Source organism: Phyllobates terribilis, unplaced genomic scaffold (genome assembly GCF_046119375.1).
Source record: "Phyllobates terribilis strain yellow unplaced genomic scaffold, ASM4611937v1 Scaffold_1__5_contigs__length_1240528914, whole genome shotgun sequence".
NCBI classification, from domain to species: domain Eukaryota; kingdom Metazoa; phylum Chordata; class Amphibia; order Anura; family Dendrobatidae; genus Phyllobates; species Phyllobates terribilis.
In genome coordinates, this window is record NW_027362761.1 from 1,127,695,540 (window position 1) to 1,127,718,148 (window position 22,609).

Genomic DNA, 22,609 nt, shown 5'->3' on the forward strand with positions numbered 1-22,609 from the left:
GTCAGACTCACCGGCCTATAGTTCCCTGGGTCCACCTTCTTCCCCTTTTTGAAGATAGGAACAACATTTGCTCTTCTCCAGTCTTCTGGGACTTCTCCTGTTCTCCAAGAATTTTCAAAGATTATGGAGAGTGGTTCTAAAATTTCTTCTACGATCTCCTTCAGTACTCTGGGGTGTAATTCATCTGGACCTGGAGACTTGAACTCATTTATGTTAGCTAAATATTCCCTCACAATCTTTCGGTTTACAGATAACTTGGATTCCTCTATTCCTTTAAAAGGACAGTGAAGATCAGTTGATGTTACATTTTCTTTCTGAGAGAAAACAGATGCAAAATAGGAATTAAAAAGTTCGGCCTTCTCAACATCCTCTCTTACCATTTCTCCATTTTCATCCTGTAAAAATCCTATAGCATCTTTGACTTTTCTTTTACTTTTGACATACCCCCAAAATCCTTATTTATTGCTTTTGACATCTCTTGCAAGCCTTAATTCATTGTCAGCTTTAGCTAACCTGATACGTGCCCTGCAGGATCTGCAGACTGCATTATAATCTTCTTTAGATATGCCTCCCTCTTTCCATTTAATAAACATTTCTTTCTTTCTTTTTAGCATGTGTTTAAGTTCTGTGTTCATCCATCCTGGTTTCCTTAAATGCTTCCCATTCTTCCTACTTTTCGGGATTGTTAACGATTGTGCTTTGAGAATCTCATTTTTAAAAATTTCCCATCCTTCCTGGACATTTTTGTCCTTAAGGACATCCAGCCATTGGATCCCTCCTATTCTCTTTCTGAGTCTCTTAAAATCTGCCTTTCTAAAATCTAACCTTGAAGTTTGAGTCTTCACATGTCTTCCTCCTCTAGTTATCCAAAATTCTATAATAGCATGATCGCTGCCTCCTAGGGTCCCAGCCACCTTTACCTCCTCAACCATTTCCTCCCTGTTTATAAGGATTAGATCCAAAGTAGCAGATCCCCTTGTTTTCTCCCCTACCTTTTGGAAGATAAAGTTGTCAGCAAGAGAGGATAAGAATTTGCTTGACCTGTTAGTTTTACTTGAGAGAGATTCCCAACAAATGTCTGGATAGTTGAAATCTCCCATGACCACTACGTCATATTTTTTGGAGAACTTGGTCATTTGATACATAAAGAGTTCATCCATATCTTCAGCTTGCCCAGGTGGCCTGTAGTAAATGCCTACAATGGTGTCCTTTCCGACATTTTCTTTATTTTCACTTTCAGCAAAGACTACAGGAGCAACCTTTTTGTGGCCCTTGTGCCATTGACGACGAGAGGGGGACTTTCTCCCCTCGTCTAGCCCATCCTGACTGAACTCTCTTTCTACTTTCATAGCGTCACTGTCAGTTGTGGGGTCTGTGTCACTCCCCATGGTGTCGTGGACCAGCAAGTCACCTCCCACCTTGACGTCAACCCCTTCTAGTGGAGCTACCCCGTTATCAACGGTCAAATTTTCATTTTTAGGCCGTACCAACCCACAACCAGTAACAAATTTTGGTTTTCTATACTCCACGCTCTTTTGAAAATCCACCCCCTTTTGGACAACCACACCTAAAGGGGGTACTTTAACAAAAAAAAACGCAACAGTTTGAGGACTCAGTTCACAACATCTCTTACCACCTCTCCGGGTACTCTGGGACAATACTGGCGCCCCCGGAGAGTTCACAGAATGGTCCACTGCCGCCATTCTATACGGTGCCAAGAGCTCCTGCCGTTCCTGCACCATGTCCTGTAGACGTTTCTCAAATACCTGCTGCGATTTTAACCGGCACGTTAATCGCTCAATAGCTTCAGTCTCATTTGCTGCTCCGTTCACAGCCATCGTGGTACGCTGTTCACACTAGACACTTCACACCGCTCTTCCCAGAAAAATTTTCGTGGCCCCGCCGAGCCACAGCAAACCAGGTTTGGGTGAGACGACAATTTTTGTAACCCCGCCGAGTTACAGCCAGATGCTTTAATCTTCGTGACCCCGCCGAGCCACAGCAAGATGCTTTAATCTTTATAACCCAGCCAAACCACAGCAAGCCAGGTTTGGGTGAGACGACAATTTTTGTAACCCCGCCGAGTTACAGCCAGATGCTTTAATCTTCGTGACCCCGCCGAGCCACAGCAAGATGCTTGCATCCACACTCGTCGTCCTGTGCCATTGTCCCTAGCAACCAGGCTGCAGTTGCCCGCATTCTCCACCAATTGTGAGGTAGCGCTATTCATCACACTGGGGGACACTCGCTTCACCGGGTCAATTAAAGCACACATGCAACGTCTTTCCGGTATTTCACTGTCCAGCAGTTTATTACACATCATAAACTGCACATAACATAGTCCATCTCAGTGGCTCACCGACATATTACACATATAATGTCCAAGAGCCTTTCTAGTGACAGATATGTCCACTTGGCTCCAGATACAGCCTTCAGCAAGGTAACAATATCAATGTCCACATCAAGCAGCGTTTTTACCTTTGCTGGGTTTTAGCTGCTTCTCTCAGCTCGGTTCTGCCACTGCTGGGGCTTTAAGACTTCCCAGACGTAGTCTCCAAACCACGTGCCTTCAAAAGGCTACTGGTATCCTAGATCCAGCCTCTGCCTTCCAGACTTCACCAGGCCTCACCAGGCCTCTCTCTTCCAGCCTCTCCAGGCTAATGGTGTCCCACACACAGGGATCAGGCCTCACGCCTTTTCACCCTGTTTCCAAACCACCAGGATTTTTATATCCATCTCTGCACACAGGACCTGTGATGATGTCACAGTCATGTGATCAGTCACCTGAGGGGAGGTACATGGTCAGCTAGAACACACCCCCTAGACATTTTAGCAATGCAGCACACACCTTCTCATTTAAAGATTTTTCTGTATTTTCATGACTTTGAAAATTGTACATTCACACTGAAGGAATCAAAACTATGAATTAACACATGTGGAATTATATACTTAACAAAAATGTGTGAAACCACTGAAAATATGTCTTATATTCTAGGTTCTTCAAAGTAGCCACCTTTTGCTTTGATGACTGCTTTGCACATTCTTGGCATACTCTTGATGAGTTTCAAGAGGTAGTCACCGGAAATGGTTTTCACTACACAGGTGTGCCTGTCAGGTTTAATAAGTGGGATTTCTTGCCTTATAAATGGGGTTGGGACCATCAGTTGTGTTGTGCAGAAGTCAGGTGGATACACAGCTGATAATAATACTGAATAGACTATTAGAATTTGTATTATGGCATGAAAAAAGCAGCTAAGTAAAGAAAAACGAGTGGCCATCATTACTTTAATAAATGAAGGTCAGTCAGTCCGAAAAATTTGGCAAACTTTGAAAGTGTCCCCAAGTGCAGTTGCAAAAACCATCAAGCGCTACAAAGAAACTGGCTCACATGAGGACCGCCCCAGGAAAGGAAGACCAAGAGTCACCTCAGCTTCTGAGAATAAGTTTATCCGAGTCACCAGCCTCAGAAATCGCAGGTTAACAGCAGCTCAGATTAGAGACCAGGTCAATGCCACACACAGTTCTAGCAGCAGACACATCTCTACAACAACTGTTAAGAGGAGACTTTGTGCAGCAGGCCTTCATGGTAAAATAGCTGCTAGGAAACCACTGCTAAAGACAGGCAACAAGCAGAAGAGACTTGTTTGGGCTAAAGAACACAAGGAATGGACATTAGACCAGTGGAAATCTGTGCTTTGGTCTGATGAGTCCAAATTTGAGATCTTTGATTCCAACCACCGTGTCTTTGTGCGACGCAGAAAAGGTGAACAGATGGACTCTACATGTCTGGTTCCCACCGTGAAGCATGGAGGAGGAGGTGTGATGGTGTGGGGGTGCTTTGCTGGTGACACTATTGGGGATTTATTCAAAATTGAAGGCATACTGAACCAGCATGGCTACCACAGCATCTTGCAGCGGCATGCTTTTCCAACCGGTTTGTGTTTAGTTGGTCCATCAATTATTTTTCAACAGAACAATGACCCCAAACACACCTCCAGGCTGTGTAAGGGCTATTTGACCAAGAAGTAGAGTGATGGGGTGCTACGCCAGATGACATGGCCTCCAGAGTCACCAGACCTGAACCCAATCGAGATGGTTTGGGGTGAGCTGGACCGCAGAGTGAAGGCAAAAGGGCTAACAAGTGCTGAGCATCTCTGGGAACTCCTTCAAGATTGTTGGAAGACCATTTCCTCCGGTGCCTACCTCTTGAAGCTCATCAAGAGAATGCCTAGAGTGTGAAAAGCAGTCATCAAAGCAAAAGGTGGCTACTTTGAAGAACCTAGAATATAAGACATATTTTCAGGTGTTTCACACTTTTTTGTTAAATATATAATTCCACATGTGTTAATTCATAATTTTGATGCCTTCAGTGTGAATGTACAATTTTCAAAGTCATGAAAATACAGAAAAATCTTTAAATGAAGTGTGTCCAAACTTTTGGTCTGTACTGTATATATATGTATATACAGTTATATGAAAAAGTTTGGGCACCCCTATTAATCTTAAGCTTAATGTTTTATAAAAATTGGTGTTTTTGCAACAGCTATTTCACTTTGATATATGTAATAACTGTTGGACACAGTAATGTTTCTGCCTTGAAATGAGGTTTATTGTACTAACAGAAAATGTGCAATCTGCATTCAAACAAAATTTGACAGGTGCATAAGTATGGGCACCTCACCAGAAAAGTAGCATTAATATTTAGTAGATCCTCCTTTTGCAAAAATAACAGCCTCTAGTCGCTTCCTGTAGCTTTTAATGATTTCCTGGATCCTGGATGAAGGTATTTTTGACCATTCCTCTTTACAAAACAATTCCAGTTCAGTTAAGTTTGATGGTCGCCGAGCATGGACAGCCCTCTTCAAATGATCCCACAGACGTTCAATGATATTCAGGTCTGGGGACTGGGATGGCCATTCCAGAACATTGTAATTGTTCCTCTGCATTAATGCCTGAGTAGATTTGGAGCGGTGTTTTGGATCATTGTCTTGCTGAAAGATCCATCCCCTGCGTAACTTCAACTTTGTCACTGATTCTTGAACATTATTGTCAAGAATCTGCTGATACTGAGTGGAATCCATGCGTCCCTCAACTTTAACAAGATTCCCGGTGCCTGTATTGGCTACACTGCCCCAAAGCATGATGGAACCTCCACCAAATTTTACTGTGGGTAGCAAGTGTTTTTCATGGAATGCTGTGTTTTATTGCCACCATGCATAACGCCTTTTTGTATGACCAAACAACTCAATCTTGGTTTCATCAGTCCACAGGACCTTCTTCCAAAAAGAAATTGGCTTCTCCAAATGTGCTTTTGCATACCTCAGCCGACTCTGTTTGTGGCGTGCTTGCAGAAACGGCTTCTTTCGCATCACTCTCCCATGCAGCTTCTCCTTGTGCAAAGTGCATTGTATAGTTGACCGATGCACAGTGACACCATCTGCAGCAAGTTGATGCTGCAACTCTCTGGAGGTGGTCTGAGGATTGTCCTTGACTGATCTCACCATTCTTCTTCTCTGCCTTTCTGATGTTTTTCTTGGCCTGCCACTTCTGGCCTTAACAAGAACTGTCCCTGTGTTCTTCCATTTCCTTACTATGTTCCTCACAGTGGAAACTGACAGGTTAAATCTCTGAGACAGCTTTTTTTATCCTTCCCTTGAACAACTATTTTGAATAATCTTTGTTTTCAGATCATTTGACAGTTGTTTTGAGGAGCCCATGATGCCACTCTTCAGAGGAGATTCAAACAGGAGAACAACTTGCAAGTGGCAACTTTAAGTAGCTTTTCTCATGATTGCATACACCTGGCTATGAAGTTCAAAGCTCAATGAGGTTACAAAACCAAAAAAAGTGCTTTAGTAAGTCAGTAAAAAGTAGGTAGGAGTATTTAAAACAAGAAAATGATAAGGGTGCCCATACTTATGCACCTGTCAAATTTTGTTTGAATGCAGATTGCACATTTTCTGTTAGTACAATAAACCTCATTTCAAGGCAGAAACATTACTGTGTCCAACAGTTATTACATATATCAAACTGAAATAGCTGTTGCAAAAACACCAATTTTTATAAAACATTAAGCTTAAGATTAATAGGGGTGCCCAAACTTTTTCATATAACTGTATATATATATAGAAAAAATATAAAGAGGCAGCACTCCAAGAAATTTTTGAAAAAAAATGGACTTTAATGAGCCCAAAGGCGACGTTTCGGTTCATAGAACCTTTCTCAGGCCACGTATATTAGACATAATCCTGTCAATCCCTCTCACCTTGAACCCAGAAGCATCACATTTGTGAACCATTTTAAAATGCCTTGGAATTGTTTTCAAGGTGAGTGGATCATCAATTTCCTTAGCTGCAATAATTCCATTGATATGTTCCCTAACTCTTACTTTTAGTTGACGGGTAGTTATTCCTATATGATTATTACCTCTATAGTAATAATCATAATCCATTCCTTAGCACGTTGTCACTTTACATTAGTTTTGTTAGTTTATTTTCTTCTCTCTGACACTGATCAGGTTGTACATTTATATACTTACCTCTTCTTTTTCTCTCATCCCATGTTGATGAGCGGTGACGCGTGACCTCCGTGCGCTCTCCTGTGCCTACCGTGATCGGCGTCTCTATGCAGTGCTGGACCTGTGGTCGTGTCTCCCACGTGACCGCGTCTCCTAGGTGACTGGACACGAGACCCCTCACGTGCTCCGGTCTCCCCAGCTGCATGACGCCGGCCTTGGGCTGATACAGGGGAGCGGTGCGATAGTAGTGATCACGTGATCTAGCCGCCTCATCCCCATTGGCTGACAGTTTTTATATAACACACACATAGTCACAACCTGCTATCACCCCCTGAGGAAGGACGCAAACGAAACGCGCGTCGGGGTGAGTTGTCCACATACATAGCAGGAGCACAAGCTGAGCCAGCGTCCCAAGCCCTTACATTGGTATGGGGTAATTTAATCTATATACTGTACACCAATTCAGCCATTCACTATCGATTCATTGTGGCATACCTTCATCCATTGGGTTTTACATTCAAATCTCTGTACCTTTCTATATATATTTTTCAATTTTGTTGCCATGAATACCTTCTGGTGTCCTCTACCTATTGTATGATTCATTAGCTGTCTTGTGACACATCCAGCCTCATATTGATACTCTTCTATCTTATATATTTATGCATATTATTTGGCTAATTGTGCCTTTAAAAAAAAAGGATGTGATCATTCAGACAGTCTGATTAACTGTCAGTCTGATATATTCTGACACCTCTATACCCATATGCATATATACATCTATGTGCTAGTACTTGATTTGGGTTTTGCTAATCGCTTTGGTTACTCATATATATATTATATTTTTTAGTCTACTTGTGCTATGTAGTGGATGCTCTTTTCTGTGCCACCACATATTATGTTTCAATATTATGTTTCAATAAAGGTTTCTCTTTTAAATATAGCCGGTTTGTCGGACAATCATTATAGGGTTTTGTTTCATGTTTATCCGATGGTCTAAATACTTTAGTCCACAGTGATATAGTCTGTATAATGTGGATATTCAAGGTTAATGTCCTACAGAAATATAAATGTATATCATCTGTTTTTCCATTGCAATTTTCTAATTGTTCTTCAACTCTGTTCTGCACAGGTATCCGTACCGCAAAGGACATGGACTATAGGGCCAGGGAACAGTCCTGGCTTAACCAGATCAATCAAGTATTTGGTAGTGGTGGCTCTGTGGAGTCAGGTTTTAATGATGGTCAAATGGACATGATTTTGAGTAAAATAAAGGACTTATTATTCAAAAGGACCAAAATAAGGTGGAACAAAGCATTTCTTGACAATTACCTTCTTAAACAGTTGATCCCCAGGGGTTTACGGGTTCGGGTGATTCCCTCTTTCCCCATATCTGACGATGTGTTCATTAAGGGGTAGGAAGGCATTTGTAATGAAGCATCCAACAAATTTATGGAGTTGTTGATACAATTTAATATTAAAAACTTGGGAGGATATTGATAAAACCATCGATGAAACATATGCGCTGGCAAAAACTAAATTGCCAAAGGAACAACTTGAATCCATTAATACATCTATGGAACAAGCAATGGACACTTGGGTGAAAAAGATTCAGGAGAACCAGGCAAATAAATTGATACGTGACCAAAGAGATGTGGCTATGAATCGAGTATATAATTGGAGAAAATCTACAAATCAAATTCAGAACAGAGACCGTACTCAATCGGTCTCTTCTAGTATCTCAGTGGCGTATCTGAGACCTCTGCCTCTATGTCAGTACCAACTACTGGGACTCCAAAACGTAAACATAATCTGAGATATCTGCCAAATAAACGTCACTACGGACAATCTCCGTATTCTAAGAAATCTCAGTTCAAGGTAATTAATCTAAGTAAACATACATTATCGGCAACTGAATTAAGTGTTCTACAGAGGGGTCTCACATTTTGTCCATCAGCTTCCTTTGATAAATTCACTTTGGTCAAGGACCTGCATATCTTTGCACGATCGTTACTATTCAAGCGCTTTTTCCATAATGAGGATCAAAATACTATGTTCCCTACAGAAAAAGAACAGGAGGCACTAGGGATTTTGGAGGAACTCGCCCATGAACATACCATGCAAGAGGGAGGTAAGATACCTTTGGCTATTTTACCTAAATCTAAAAAATTTCCACCTCTTTCCTCCTGTCCTAATGTGGACCTTTTTGTTAAATTGGTCAGCAAAGATTTAGATCAAATACCTCAGTGCCCCAGAACTTATAATTTGGATAGGGATGAGAAAATGGCGATTAAAACGCTTCAGGCCCGAAATGACGTAGTCTACAAACCCGCCGATAAAGGCGGGAATATAGTGATATGGCCAAAGGATATGTATGAGGCGGAGGCCCTGAGACAACTACGTGACGCTAACTGCTATAAAAAAATGACATTTAATCCTTTGTCCAAATTTAACCCGGAACTGCATAAACTCTTGGGTATAGCTAGAGAGGATGGGACTATCTCCAAGGATTTAGCCGAGGCACTTATTGTCAAGGAACCTACGGTTCCAACGCTATATCTATTGCCTAAAATCCATAAAAATGCTAGCATGTCCCCAGGTCGGCCTATTATATTAGGGAAAGGGAACTACTTGGAGAATGTAAATAAATATATTGATGCCCTGTTACAACCGATGGTGGAGGCGTTACCATCTCATACTAAGGATACAGTTGAATTCCTTAAAAAGATTGACGGTCTACATGTGGAAAAGAATACACTTCTAACCACATGTGACGTTGAATCCCTATATACAAACATAAAACATGTGGATGGACTAAAGGCCGTAAAGTTTTTCTTGGACTCTTCTGATACATTACCAAACATGATTGATTTCATTCTGCGACTTTTGGAATTTACTCTATCTCATAACTTTTTCACTTTTAAGGGGTCCTTCTTCCTTCAGCTCCAGGGGACAGCCATGGGGGCGGCCTTCACGCCCTCCTATTCCAATCTGTTCCAGGGACTGTGGGAGAGGGACCTCTTCCTGTCTGACAGGTACGTGTCGATGGACCGCGTCCCCTTCTGGATGCGGTATATCGACGACGTATTCTTTGTCTGGCAGGACTCAGAAATTCAACTAAATCAATTTATGTCTGAACTGAACCACAATGAATACAATATCCATCTTACCTATCATTGTGACACCAACGTGATTGACTTTCTTGATGTTAAGGTATACAGGGACAATCAGAATTGTTTGCAGACTGATCTGTTTCGTAAACCTACATCTGTAAACAATTTTCTCCATGCATCATCGTCTCATCCTGCCAAACTGATTCCATCTATCCCTATTGGCCAGTTCTTACGTCTAAAGCGGATTTGCTCCAATACAGACGATTTTGAAAAACAATCTATGGACCTCAAAGAAAGATTTCTCAATAGAGGCTATAGTAAAAGATCTGTTAAAAGGCCTATAATCGGGCTAAGTATAGTCCCAGACATGAATTACTATACTCGAATACTGACAGAAATAAGGTAAAAAAGAATGAGGTGAGACTTATAACTCAATACCATGCTAATTCTGATGTCACACGTAAGCTAATTGAGAAATCTTGGCCAATACTTCTGGCCGATCCAATTTTGGCACAATATCTTGGGCCTAAACCTAGTATTACCTTTAGACGGGCTAACAACTTACACAACGCACTCGTGAAAAGCCACTATGTGAACGACAGGTTGACATTTTTGAATAATACAAGACCCCCTTGGGGATGTACACCTTGTGGCAAGTGTGTTGCATGCCCGAATATTGTCCGTACCAACACTTTTCACAATAGCATGAATACCAAAACATTTAAAATAACACACAATATTACATGCACTACTACAGCCGTGATCTACTTTGCGACCTGCCCCTGTAATAAAATCTATGTCGGCCTGACTACCCGTCAACTAAAAGTAAGAGTTAGGGAACATATCAATGGAATTATTGCAGCTAAGGAAATTGATGATCCTCTCACCTTGAAAACAATTCCAAGGCATTTTAAAATGGTTCACAAATGTGATACTTCTGGGTTCAAGGTGAGAGGGATTGACAGGATTATGTCTAATATACGTGGCGGCAATGTCAGTAATCGTCTAGCCAGATTAGAAACAAAATGGATCTGGGCCTTGGACACGGTTCATCCCCTGAGTCTCAATGAAAGTTTATGCTTCACTCCATTTCTATGAAGTGGTTCCACCATATTGGTTTTTCCTTTGTCCAATTGACGTATTCTCATGTGTTTTAATTTTTTAATTTGTTGTATTTTTATGCTTTCAGCGCTGTCAGCCATTTTTCTCTGATGGTTGTGATGAGGTCTTCTATCTTCTATCCTTATTTCCATTGAAGTGCAAGGACTGGCCTAACATGGATATAGACAGTGTGCTCAAATCTCTCAGATGAATTAACTTTGGATGAATTATGTCTATATAGGCTATCATGTACTGTATATGTGGACGTACATTTTATATACATTGAATTTTTTTTTTATTATGATACACACTCACATATTATGTATTGCCATTTTTTGCACATGCACTTTATGCACTTTGTTACTTTCATGTCATTTATCTCTTATTACACTTTTGTTTATTTACTTTTTTCTACATACATCTATATTATATTTGACTATGTATATACACATATTATACACATGCACTTCACGTACACTTTTTTACACATTTCTGTATATATTTATATATTGTATACAAAATTCTTTTATGCACTGTATCACTTTACTTGTATTTATCTGTTTTTATGCTATATATGCATTTTGCATTCTTATATTGTTATTTGACTTGGGGTTATTTACACTTTAGTCACATATCTTTTAACTCACATGATCTGTGATTTGATTTGATTTGATATTTGCAATAGTAATTTGATTATATGACTTTATTTTTCTATAATTTTTGTATTAATATACATTTTTGTGTGGATGTATATTCATTTATGTACGTACTGTGAATTACATATATTGTGCCATTTTTATATGCTTTGATATGACTGTCCTGAACTCTATAGTAATAATCATAATCTATCCTTTAGCACGTTGTCACTTTACATTAGTTGTCATTTTACATTAGTTTTGTTAGATAGTTTCATTAAATTATTCCTATATGATTATTACCTCTATAGTAATAATCATAATCCATTCCTTAGCACGTTGTCACTTTACATTAGTTGTCATTTTACATTAGTTTTTGTTAGTTTATTTTCTTCTCTCTGACACTGATCAGGTTGTGCATTTATATACTTACCTCTTCTTTTTCTCTCATCCCATGTTGATGAGCGGTGACGCGTGACCTCCGTGCGCTCTCCTGTGCCTACCGTGATCGGCGTCTCTATGCGGTGCAGGACCTGCGGTTGCGTCTCCCACGTGACCGCATCTCCTAGGTGACTCGACACGTGACCCCTCACGTGCTCCGGTCTCCCCAGCTGCATGACGCCGGGCTCGGGCTGATACAGGGGAGCGGACCGATAGTAGTGATCACGTGATCCAGCCGCCTCATCCCCATTGGCTGACAGTTTTTAAATAACACACACATTGTCACAACCTGCTATCACCCCCTGTGGAAGGACGCAAACGAAACGCGCATCGGGGTGAGTTGTCCACATACATAGCAGGAGCACAAGCTGAGCCAGCGTCCCAAGCCCTTACATTGGTATGAGGTAATTTAATCTATATACTATACACCAATTCAGCCATTCACTATAGATTCATTGTGGCATACCTTGATCCATTGGGTTTTACATTCAAATCTCTGTACCTTTCTATATATATTTTTCAATTTTGTTGCCATGAACACCTTCTGGTGTCCTCTACCTATTGTATGATTCATTAGCTGTCTTGTGACACATCCAGCCTCATATTGATACTCTTCTATCTTATATATTTATGCATATTATTTGGCTAATTGTGCCTTTAAAAAAAAAAGGATGTGATCATTCAGACAGTCTGATTAACTGTCTGTCTGATATATTCTGACACCTCTATAACCATATGCATATATACATCTATGTGCTAGTACTTGATTTGGGTTTTGCTAATCGCTTTGGTTACTCATATATATATTATATTTTTTAGTCTACTTGTGCTATGTAGTGGATGCTCTTTTCTGTGCCACCACATATTATGTTTCAATATTATGTTTCAATAAAGGTTTCTCTTTTAAATATGGCCGGTTTGTCGGACAATCATTACAGGGTTTTGTGGATGCACAGAAGGCTGGCCCATCCAATCCTGAAGCTGGTTCTCCTTCCTCCCACCAATATCAGTCACAGGAGACATATGACCCCAAGCTTGGCCACTACGAGGATCTATTTGGTATTTATCCTTTGGTTGGCTCTGGCCTATCACCGTGCAGCATTGAAGAGGGACAAGAGGAGGTGGCGTGCTTTGATGCTCAAGTATTTGAGGACCTACGGCCAGAAGAAAGCCACTTGGATGAACGTCATTTACTGTCTCCAAAGGTGGAGGCTGATGATGAGACACAGTTGCGATCAGATCAGCCTACAATGTCAACTGGGAAGGAGGATGAGATGGAAGACGAGGTGGTCTATGATGAGTCCACTGATCCGACCTGGACTGTTGGCATGCATAGCCATGACAGCAACACAGAGGAAGATGGATATGTAGCACCAACACAGGCACCAAGGGGTCGTGGGTTGCCCAGAGTGAGAACTGGGTCACCTATTCCCAAGAGCACCACCGCTGTGCACCAATTCAGGGCAAGGGGGTGTTCAGCTGCTGTGTGGAATTTTTTTTCTGAAAGTCCTTCAGAGAAAAACATTGTAGTCTGTAGCATCTGCCATACCAAGTTGAGCAGAGGCCAGGGCAAAGGCAACCTGAGCACCACCAGTATGCAAAACCACATGGCAGCCAACCACCCCAGTAGGTGGGCAGAACAACAGGGCACCAAATCTGCATCTGCGGGTCAAATCAATGCCAGGTCACCTGGGCTATGTCCTTCAGAATGTGCTGTTCAGGAAGCAGGTGATCATACCTCCTGCCCACAAGCTGCGGTTGCTCACACACAACAAACATCAACCACATCCACTTCCTTGTCCCTGTAAAGTATCCAATTGTCTATTCCTGAGAGCTTGGAAAGAAAGCGTAAATACCCAGCCATGCACCCACAGGCACAAATACTAAACTCGCCGATTGCCAAATTGCTAGCTGTGGAGATGTTGCCCTTTAGGCTTGTGAGAACACAGTCTTTCCGTGATCTCTTGGCTGTGGCTGCCCCACGATACAGTGTTCCCAGCCGCCACTATTTTGCCCGGTGTGCAGTCCCTGCATTACACAAGCTCGTGTTAAACAATCAGAACCGTGCTCTCACCAAAGCCGTAACCGGGAAGGTCCACCTAACAACAGACACCTGGACAAGTTGTTGTGGACAGGGATGATACATTTCTGTCATGGCACACTAGGTGAACCTGGTCGAGAGTGGGACAAAGGCGCAAACTGGAACATCACACATCCTACCCACGCCAAGAATAGCGGACCCAACTTCTGTCAGGGTTTCTGCCTCTTCATATTCCACTTCATCTCTTCCCTCCTCCTGCTCCTCATCCTCTGCTGAATTACCCTCCCCATCACTGCCATGCTGGGACCTGTGCAGAAGTGCATCGGCAAAGCGGCAACATGCTCTGCTGAAGCTGATCTGTTTAGGTCAGAAAGCACACACTGCAGTAGAGCTGTGGCAAGCTTTAAAACCGACCGATCAGTGGCTCTCCCCGCTGCACCTCCAACCCGGTCTGGTCGTCTGCAATAATGGGCGTAACCTGGTGGCGGCTTTAAAGTTGGCAAGATGGTACACGTGCCATACATGGCTCACGTGCTGAACCTAGTTGTTCAGAAATTTCTGAAAATTTACCGTGACTTGCCGTACTTACTTGAGAAGGTGCGCCATATTAGCGCCCATTTCCGCCATTCCTCTACCGCTATTTCTGCTCTTACATCGCTGCAAAAGCACTTGAATTTGCCAAGTCACCGACTCATTTGCGACCTGCTCATGCGGTGGAACTCAACATATCATATATTGGCGAGGATTAGTGAACAGCAGAGGGCAGTAGCTGAATACCAGCTTTAAGATGCCCATCAGACAGAGTCAGCCACCACACATAACGGTTGAGTGGGTGTGGATCGCTGACATTTGTGAGGTTCTTGAGAACTTTGAGTACTGCACCAACCTCGTGAGCGGTGATCAGGCTATTATCAGCGTAACCATCCCGCTGATGTGTCTCGTGAAACAATCACTGCATAATCTCAAAGAGGAAGCTTTGAGTGCCCAGCATGTTGGTATGGAGCCAGATTTCCCAATGGGTGATACTACCCAGCCCAGCCAATATTCTGAGGCAACATTGGGTGATGAGGAGGATGAGGAGGGAGAGGACTTGTTTTTCTGTGCTACCGAGGAACTCGTAATGCTACAGAGGGGACACCTAACCCAAGCTTCATGTCTGTTCAGCCTGGATGGGCTGAAAACGAGGAGGTGGAAGAGGAGACGAGTCAGCGGGAGGAGAGGCTGGGTACTGTTTCTATTGTTGGGGACACGGAACATTTGCCTTTTTGCAGCTTGGCCTACATGGCACAGTTCATGTGTAAGTGTCTGTGGCAAGACCCTTGCGTGATACACATTTTATCCAACAGCCTATACTGGTTGGCCACCTTTCTCGATCCACAGTACAAGAAGAAATTTCCTTCCCTCTTTTGGAGTCACCAAAGAGTTTTACAATGGAATCGTTCAAGAGAGCCGTTGTAGATCAGTTGCTCAAAACATCACCCTCAGACAATGCTGGTGGTAGAGGTATCGGCTCTTTTAAAAAAACCAAGGGATAATGGGGAGAGACACGAACACCAGCTCCAACAGAGGTGGGGGGAAAATATGCACAAATTGGCAAATTGGGCAATTTTCAATAAACCAGCACAACAACAAGGGCTATCTGTGCCTGTAACAATGCCAAGGAGGGATAAGTTGCAGAACATGGTCAAGGGGTACTTAAGTGACCATACGTGCATCCTTTCTGATGCTTCAGTTCCCTTTAATTATTGGGTGTGTAAGCTGAACATTTGGCCCGACCTCTCCTTATATGCCTTGGAGGTGCTGGCCTGCCCAGCTGCTAGTGTGGTGTCTGAGCATGTTGTCAGTTCCCCTGGGGCAATCATCACTGATAGGCGCACACGCCTCTCCACGGAAAATGCAGACAGACTTACTCTGATTAAATTCAACAAGGACTGGATATCTCCACAGTTTGTAATCCCTCCAGATGACAGCAAGCCAACCTAAATTCACCAAAAATGCAGTCATGCTACTGCTGTTAACATCACCCCCCTCCCATAAAACCCGTTTACTTCCTTCGCTAACCATGACTCAGCCCATAGGGCTAATTTTTACAAACCTTATGCACATTGTGCAGTGGACAAATCTGGAATGTACAGTGGTCCTACCAAACTAATATTTGCCATTGGAGGCCCTTGTCACAGGTTGTGCCACATTGTGACTGAGATAGGGGATACATATTCAATAGAAATTTACCCTGACTGTTGATGACTGACTGATGACCCTCTGAAAACTTGAATTGAGGGCCACAACTACTACAGTACTTCATCGTAAATAAGATTTGTCAAGGGAGGCCCTTGTCATGGAATCTTCCTGCACCTATGACACAGCCCCCAGGAGTAATTTTTGGAAATATGATGCACATTCTGCACTGGACCAAGTAGTACAGTATCAAGAAGTCTTTTCTTCCTATATAATCTGGGGAATATTGACAATCAAAATCTCTGAGCCATTTGGAAAAGCTTCTCCAACCCATCCTGGAGGGGGGGGGGGGGCACCATATTATCCTTTGTCCAAGTGATATATTTGAACTAATCATCCAGTTGACTGGTGCAGCTTTATTTTTCCGGTTCACAGAATTCAGCCATACCTGAGGATCGCAGGCTGCACTCACTGCTACCTTCTATTACTTCATGTCTCTTGGCCTTTTTCTTTGTAGTCTCTGCCCTTAAATGAGTTAAATAATAGAGTGAGGGCCCTACAATATGAATAAGTGAGGGCACTCTCAAATGTACACAAGAGGAACCTCTAAAATATCTTGAGGAGGGCACTTCAAAATGTATGTCACAGGGCCACATGAGGGCTCTCACAAAACTCAGCTTTCCTGCCTACTGCAGGCCCTCTGAACATTTGAATTTAGGGCCGCAGTATCACATGGTGGTGGATGAGGAGGAGGGTCAAGCCCAACGCTACAATGGGCACATTGTAAACTGCTATGGAATATGTATTCCACTATCTGAGTGTCTGTGATGGAAGGACCGCCCAAATGTCTAAGTAACAGCTGTCCCTACAAAAACGCATGTTACATAGCCACCTGAGGCCTCTCAGGTCAAAGATCAACATACTTACTGGTACGTTCTACCTGTGCTTGTAAAGTGCTGGAGAATAGCGAACTAAAAATGATGTATGACAGAGGGACCTTCAAAATGTATAAGTCAGGGCCCTCCCAATTGTAAAATACGAAAAAAAAGCCACAACAGTATGTGTGAACAAACGCTAAAAGGGATTTTTTTTGGTGTCTCTGATTTATTTAGCCTTACATACTAGTGATTTTGCAGGAAAAACTCTTTCTTAACCTTTTTGGCCTGTTAAATGCAATTTAGGTTAGGTTTGGTAGTTGTTCTTGTGTGTCTGTAAAAGTGGCGTAATATTGCGACAAACTTATTCCTAGAAACCATAAGTGAGTCAGAAATGCATGCACGCATATTCTCCAGGCTCTTTCCATTCTGTTTCATCACTTTCCCATCCATTGCAGCCTTTTGTTCAGGCCCCCAGACCTCTTTGTAGGGTCCAGCAGAAAATTACTCACATTTCCCATTGACTTACATTGTACTCGCTATTCGGAACGAATATGCGATTATTACAAACTACTCGTTATGAGTATAGCGATTACGAATATTACAGTACTCGCTCATCACTACTCGCTCACAGTAAAAAAAAAAAAAAAAATGTTGTTACTAATGGCGTGCTCCAACCACACTATCTGAGCAACATGAGTGGGAAAAAGTGAGGTTGTGGTGGAAGGGGGAATAGGCTTGGTGTTCAAGGTGTATGTGGATTAAGTGGTAATGTTAGTGAGAGCTCTAGCGAACCAGCACAGTGACGTCCTATCCAAAGACAACGGACAACTTCTGTTACTTTCTTTGGCAGCTGTACAGTGGTACACCTTGTAGATGAGGGCCAGAAATAGCATGTGCTCCAGTGGATAGCAAGCGCTGCTTCAAGTGGCCTCTCCTCTTCTTCCTCCACAACTCACACACTGTACAGTCCTTGGAGGTGGCACCCCAATTACCATTGTTTCCCTCCGCATCACAACTGTCCAACTACCCAACTGACTGTAGGAACCACAGATGGGCATTTCTGCAGAGCTGTTTACACATTCTATTGCATGGGCATCAGAGGTCTGCTCCAAAGATTCACACACTCAAGAGGAGGAAAGCATCTGCACCAGTGATGAGCGAGTACTAAAATGCTCGAATGCTCGTTGCTCAGGTCGAGCAAATCGCAACACTGGGGTGCTTGATCCGAGCAATGAGCCCAATGTAAGTCAATGGGAGACGCGATAATATTTCCAGCTGGTCCCCTGAAGGTCTGCAGGGGACCTAAAAGTTGCCCAAATCGATGGGAACATTCCTCAAATGACATGGGAACAGCATGAGGAAGACCCCTGGAAGCATTTCTGACTCCCAGGTCAATGCTGTCAACAATGTTGTCAGAGTATTAAGCTACTTTTACAGGCTCACGGTAAAACATACAAAAACGAAGACAAAATGGATTTTCCTGGAAAATACGTTAAGGAACATTCTTTCCAGGGTAATGACTTGTATATAAGGAAAAAAAAGCCCCTACACACCTTGGGCTATGTTCACATGTAGTGTTTTCGATGCATTTTTGCACTGCTTTCAACGGTGAAAAATACATTCACCAGTAATTGTCATTTTAACATTTTGCCCATGTGGTGTGTGAAACACGATCAGACACATCCTGTTTCATTTAAGAAAAAGGGACTCTGAAAGTCACAAAGCCTATTTTTACAGGGCCATGAGGCGGCCCTTACTATTGTTAAAGGGTCAGCAGTCGGCCCTCAATATTGTTAGAGGGCCATCAGCTGGCTATGCTTTGTTGCTCCCCTTCTTAAGGAGAGGGTCTCCTATACTGTTATTGCGTAAGCAGCAAGTTCAAGGGCTGCCAAAAATTAGGACGCATTCCAATACCTCTTTGAAGAGACATAGAGGAGGGCCTAAGTAAAAAAAAGTTCCCATTATAAAGGAGTGGATTTCCTATACTGTTATTGCAAATGCAGCAAGTTCAACGGCTGCCAAGAATTTGGACACACTCCAATACCCCTTTGAAGAGACGTAGAGGTGGGCCTCATTTAAAAAAATGTTACCATTGTTCAGGAGTGGCTCTCCTATACAGGCAATTCCCATGCAATAGGTGCATGGGCTGAAAAACATTTATCACTGTGGGGTGTACATGAACATACTGTATAACATACAGAATGTTAGTAGTAGGCTTCTAAAAATATTTCCTACAGGCATCATAAAAACCCTTAAAAAAAATTATGTGGGTGTTGCAACACGTCCACCCTGGCGATATGGTGGTGGAGGATAAGGAGAAGGAGGAGAACAACAGAAAATAGACAAAATCAGGAAGCGCATACCCATGTCTGAGTGTAAAGAGGTGCATGGGAATAGACCACCCCCCAAAAAAACCACTGGATTTAACTTTCTATTCCACTGCTATCATCCCAGCTGTTAGGGGGCTGGGTGGTGGAACCTCTGTGCTGTGATACAAGGAGGGACCAGAGGGGCGTAACTAAGTGCCTACCTGCACCGACCCTGGCTACATGGCGGCTTAGTCGACTCCATGAACCAAGGAGGGACCGGGAAGGTGGACCAGGTGCCACTCTGGGACCGATCTTGTTTGAGAGCAGGTGACTCCCACAGGACTGTTGGCCGAAGCCGACAGGCACGGCAGATGAGCATGGCACACAGCTTGTAGACAGACTGACAAGGGGACACAGCTGGTAGACAGACTGACAAGGGGACACAGCTGGTAGACAGACTGACAAGGGGACACAGCTGGTAGACAGACTGACAAGGGGACACAGCTGGGACCGGAGAGCTGGAAAGAGTGTTAACTTTGCACAGGCACCTCCATTTTGGAGGTGGTGCCTTAAATAGGGGCAGTCCTCCGCCGATTGGTCGGGGACTTTTTAGGATGGCGCGGCCCCTTTAAGAGGGAGGGAGTGCGCGCGTTCCCCAAGTACAGTACCCGGGGATCTGCACGCAATGTGTGAACTAGTCTGATTGTCGTATGGAGTCAGGAAGGAATTTTTTTCCCCAATGTGGAGTTTAGTGTTTGCCACATGTTTTTTTTTTTGGCTTCCTCTGGATCAACATGTTAGGCTATGGGTTGAACTAGATGGACTTGGTCTTCCTTCAACCTTAAAAACTATGTTACTACGTTACTATATTACATGGTGGCTTAGTCGACTCCGTGAACCAAGGAGGGACCGGGAAGGTGGACTAGGTGCCACTCTGGGACCGACCTTTTGTAAGAGCTGGTGTGACGCCCAGCTGCGCTTGGTATCACAGATCCTAGAAGAGTGAATTGATGGATTCCTCCACAAAAGGCCCCCATAAACATTCACACATCTCCACCTTCCACCTCAGATCACCAGAGGGAGCCCCTTAGGGATTTAAATAGGGAAGGTGGAGCCAGGCAGTTTATTCTGGAGTCGACAGAGAGCCAAGACGGTTGAGAGAGTTCCTGCAGTAAAGAAGCCTGAGAGAGGTTAGTCTGCAGTGGAGTACAGTCCAGACTCAGTTGTAGCTCAGAATAGTGAGTTTTAGGTGTGCCGGCGCCATAAGATCGGTGAAGCACGGCAAGCTGCCGTTAGTGTGTATAGCCTAGGGAGGGCCCGAGTAGGCCAAAGGCAAGTGGAGAGTTAGTACATAGGGGGCCAGAGGAGCTTAACTAGCTCACCCCGAAGCATTCACCGGACACCGGGTCCGAAGCTTACCGGGATCGCTAAAATGCTGATACGTAACAGAGCCGGGAGACACATAGGCCCCGTAAGTGAGGAGCGTGATCTCCAAGGAAAGGCCCTACCACAAAGTCAGCCAGCGCAGGACAGAGACAGAGTTAGGCCTAGCTCCAGGCAGGTCAGAAACTTACTAAGCAGAGGCAAGAAATAGGAGGCCCTACACCCGCTCATTGGGGAGGATCCTGATATGCACCCTTCACCCTACAGCGCTCCGGGACGTGCCTGAATTTCCATCAGTAAAAGGTGACTTTGGAGTGTGCTCCTGTTCTTGCTCTGACCTGGTTGAGTCTAGCCTGTCCTGCATCCCCCTTCATACACTGCCCTGAGGCCTAGCTCCTCCTGTGGGGAGCTATACCATCGAGCTGCCTTATCACTGGCCTCAGTGGACTGCGCAGCGCTGGTGATCCTCACCAGAAGCCACAGGTGGCGTCACGAACTTAAAATAACAACCAATAACCCCCCTTTTAAGAGAGACACTAGCGTACGGGCCCGGGAGCCGACCACCGCGACATCCCTAAAGGCAAAGGCCCAGGTACCGAGTCATCCCCATCCCCTGGGCTAGTCACAGGCCACTCCCATGGGACTGATGGCCGAAGCCGACAGGCACAGCAGATGAGCACGGCTGGTAGGCAGGCAGGCAGACAGGCTTGGCTCACAGACTGACAAGTGGACACGACTGATAGACAGGCTGCCTTGCACGACTGGCAGACAGGCTGCCAGGCACCAATGGGACCTGAGGGCTGGAGAGAGAGTGTTTAGCACACAAACAACTTTGCACAGGCACCTCCATTTTGGAGGAGGTGCCTTAAATAAGGGCAGTCCTCCGGCCATTGGCCGGGGACTTTTTAGGATGGCGCGCGGCCCCTTTAGGAGGGTGGGAGTGCGTGCCCCAAGTACAGTGCTCGGGGATCTGCACGCAATGCGCGCACCCCGGGCATTCGCCGCGAGAGAGCCATAGGGAGGAGCGGAGGACGCCAAACCGGAGCCACGGCGGTGAGGGGATCAGCATCTGCCGGGCAGGAGGCAGAGACGCAGAAGCTACACCAGCACTTGTTTATTTTTATAAGAGTCAACCAGTAAGCATTTTCAGTTGACAGGCAGATGTGCCTATCAGTTATAATACTCCCAACGGTCCTAAAAACCCCACTCTGACAAAACGCTTGCGGCAGGGCAGGCCAGGACCTCCAAGGTGCACGGAGCCAGTTTATGTTATGTTTCCAGCTTGGATACCCAATAATTTTAAGGCATGGAGGACGTTGGTATGGCATGGTTCTTCAGCATCTTCCAAAACTTTTCCCTCCTTGTGAGAGTACACCACACATCAGGGCCTGGGCGCTGTGAGGGTATGAGAAAACTGTCCCAGAACTTTGACAGTGTTTCTCCCTCGCCTGTACTCCTTGGTGGTCCAACAAACTGACATCTGCTGCCAACATTTTCAATTTTTTTTTTTAAATAATTCCACAAGGGCCTTCTGGTACGGCAACATTCTATTAGACCTCTCCGACACGGGAAGGAGAGATAGAAAGTTCTCCTTGTAGCATGGATCTAGAAGTATGACCAACCACTAATTACTGTCACCCAAAATGTGTACAACGTGAGGGTCATGGGAAAGGCAGCGCAACATAAACTCAGCCATGTGTGCTAGACTGTCAACAGGCAAGACTTCCCTGTCCTGACCAAGAGGACGACTGCCCATGCTCTTCTCCCTCTCCTCAGGCCATCCACGCTGAAAAGACAGTAATGCAGTTGTGTGGGTAGTACCGTTTGTAGCGCAGGAAATCAGCTCCTGTTCCTACCCCTCCTCTTCATTATCACCCAATCCATGTTGGGATGAGATGAGGCTGGGCTGTGTAGCCTCACCCTGTATGGTTCCTTGCTCCATTTCATAATGCTCCACCTGCAATGCCTTCTCTTTAATTGTGAGCAGCGAGTGGTTAAACTAATTATGGCGTCATC

The 22,609-nt window shown here is 44.0% G+C and overlaps 1 protein-coding gene across 2 annotated transcripts in view; it reads right to left on the reverse strand.

Moving 5' to 3' along the window:
* The window catches only part of LOC141161755 (uncharacterized), a 1,209,981-nt gene that overhangs the window by 293,748 nt on the left and 893,624 nt on the right, over positions 1-22,609 (reverse strand). The window lies entirely within an intron of this gene.